This window comes from Bactrocera dorsalis, chromosome 3 (assembly GCF_023373825.1).
Source record: "Bactrocera dorsalis isolate Fly_Bdor chromosome 3, ASM2337382v1, whole genome shotgun sequence".
Classification (NCBI taxonomy): domain Eukaryota; kingdom Metazoa; phylum Arthropoda; class Insecta; order Diptera; family Tephritidae; genus Bactrocera; species Bactrocera dorsalis.
Window position 1 is genome coordinate 82,298,798 of NC_064305.1, and position 3,159 is coordinate 82,301,956.

A 3,159-nucleotide genomic window follows, 5' to 3' on the forward strand; every position below is an offset into this window, starting at 1 on the left:
AGTCAACGTCATCGAAAGCGAAGAAAAAAAAAGCCGAAACCAAAAAAAACCACGCTAAAGCCGCTCAAAAATCAAAGTAAATCTCATTTGTCTTTTTCGAGATTCGTGGTTTGGTGCATCATGAACTAGTTCCAGAGGGACAGACGGTCACTATGGAGTTCTATTTAGCCGTATTTAGGAGTTTGCGTGAGAACATCTATCGAAAACGGCCGGTTTTGTGGAAGAACAAACCATGTATTTTACGCGATGATAATGCACCATCGCTCGAGCCACGACTAGGACCGAATTTGAAGCCAAAAATGCAATAAATACTATCAATCACCGTATTCACCAGATTTGGCATCGTGTGATTTTTTCTTACATCCCAAGCAGAAATCGTCGCTACGTAGAACCCTTTTTCACTCGATTGGAGAAATAATTAAGACCATCCCAAAAACTGTTTTTGAGAACTGTTTCGAGAACTGGAATAATCATTGGCATCTGGTGTGGATTACTTTGAAAGCGACTTAACGTATATTGATGATTAATTAAATATTTTTTTAATATACAATACATACATACTTTGTAGTTTTCTTCTGTGTATCAAAAACTACGATGAAAATTTAATACACCCTGTATAGCAAATATTTATATCTGTATAACTTAACGATATTGACTTAACAACTCTCTACATAACTGTCTGCAAATATCTAACATATAGAATTGAAATAATTAGCATATCAATCAGATGTAAGGCGTACTTGACCAATCAAATAATCAGTCAATTAAGTGCTGCCAGTCAAAATATTTATTGTGCGCCAAGCAGGTGGGTATAAACACAGCAGTAGAGAAAAGAAGTAGAATATAATTTTATAAGCATAAGTATGGACATGAATTTGCAAAAATTATAAAGTGAATTAAAAATATTTCTTGACATTGATGTCTGAAAATAACCGACACTAATAAGTTTAGAAAAAAATATTTCGATAATAATTTTTTAATTTAATTGAATATGTCATTAAAAGCAGAAGGAAAAAACATTTATACATTAAAATATTTTTTAATTCATCATAAATGTTCTTGTATATATAACTATAATATTTTCAAACTCTATTTATTAAATACATAAATATTACGTTAGATTCTCTCAAAAAAGCCAAAATATTATTTAAATATGTATTTATCTTGTACAGTTTTGTTATTAACTGAAGCGCTGCGAGGTTGTGTACATAATACATAAATGTTATATTAACATGCATTACAGTGATTTTTAAACTGTACCCCTGCAAGCGCATCTCTTCTCAAGCACATCTATACATATCCACACGTGAATTTACATACAAACATATGTAAGATTGTAGTTGCATGTCAAAACTCATCATCTATACACAGAATAAAAGCTCTGTTAGAGCAGAAACTCCACGCGTTGTTTTGGAACCAGGAATTTAGGAAAGATTTTATGCTTTACACGCAACCAAGGTTATTTTGATTATGCTTTAAAACATTTCTTTTTAAAATTCCACTAAGCAGTCCTAGTCCCCACAAATATTTTTCTATGGAGCAGTATACAATGGTACATTTGTTCACCATTTTGAAGTCAAATTTTTTTATAGCGTTTTCTTTTCTCGCAAAAATGTTCTATTTATGCTGTCCTATGTCCGGGCTGTCAAAGTTGCGTTGTCTTCTCTCAACATATTTTCATGTTCGATTGTTCTTTTCTCAAAGTGTTGTCTTGTAACCAGGCAAAAGCGCAACATTTTCTTCTCAAAACGTAAGAGTGACAGTTGCCCCGTCAATTCTTATTTGTAATTTTTGAAAGTTTCAAAGTACTTTATTAAAATCATTATTGAAAATTACAAATAAGTTGGCGCGAAGCGCGAACGTGAGCGGAAGCAGGTAGTCGTTGAGCTGAGTGTTTTATCCGTTGAAATGGGAAGGAAGCGGAAGCCACCACAGAAGGTTGAACGAGCAGATAAGGTGATTTTACGTCGAGATCTTAAATTGCAAGCATATAAATTACAGGTTGTATAAGAACAAACGGCATCGCTTCGTTCTTTGGTCTCTTGAAAAGTTCCAAAAAGATCCGATGTTTTCAAGCCAAATTTTGTACAGCGATGAGGACCACTTCTGGCTCAAGGGGTATGTAAAGAAGCAAAATTGCCACATTTGGGACGAAGTAAACCGGAAGAGATTCAAGAGCAGTCACTTCATCCAGAAAAAAAAACGTTTTAGTATGGAATCATCAGTCCCTATTTTTTCAATAGCGATGTCTGTAAGAACGTAACCGTCAATGGCGGCCACCGGCTATTTGATGTCTGAAATTGAAGCTCGTGATTTCGGTGACATTTGGTTTCAACATGACAGCGCCATTTCCCATACTTCACATCAATCAATGGGTTTATTGAGAGAACACTTCAGTGAGCAAATAATTTCCGGTTTGGACCGTTCGATTAGCCACCAAGTCCATGTGATACCACACCGTTAGACTTTTTCCTGTGGAGATATGTAAAGTCTAAAGTCTATGCGAACATCAACGAATGGACCATCTGAGTGAAGTTCTTTCGAATGATAATAAACATTCCCCATTAAATTTGAGGTTTCTGCGTTTTTTCTTACCAACCAATGTCACCTCTTTTTGACATCAGACTTCAAAAGTTTTGTGTTGTGAGAACTGAATAATACAGTAACCATCAAGATCTTTTACAAGGTTTGCAGTCAGATATAATGATCTACATATATATGGTTAACAAGTATGTTATTATAACTATTTTTTTCGATTAATTTTTGGTGTTGTTCTGAATTTAGTTTTCTCAGGCCTTTCCTTAAAATTCAATCAGTTAGTTAACCTCAAAATGGCGCACCCTATATTAGAATTAATTCAATAGAAAGTGTTCGACAAAATGGCGTAATAAAATGCAAACATAATGTGATTTCTAGAACTAATGTGTTTAAGTACCAAATAATATCTGTTAACTAGCTAATGTTGTCATAAACCTTAGTAATGCTAATGCTCAGTGCAAGTGAGTGTCTCGAATTAGAATGGGTTAATTTGTCATTCAATTTACACTCTCTTAAGCTTTATTCATTTCTCATAGTAAAATACATTTGTTTCGATTTCAAAGCTTTATCGATTGACATATGAATAGCAATTGCTTAAGATAAAGCAATTAGTAGATAATA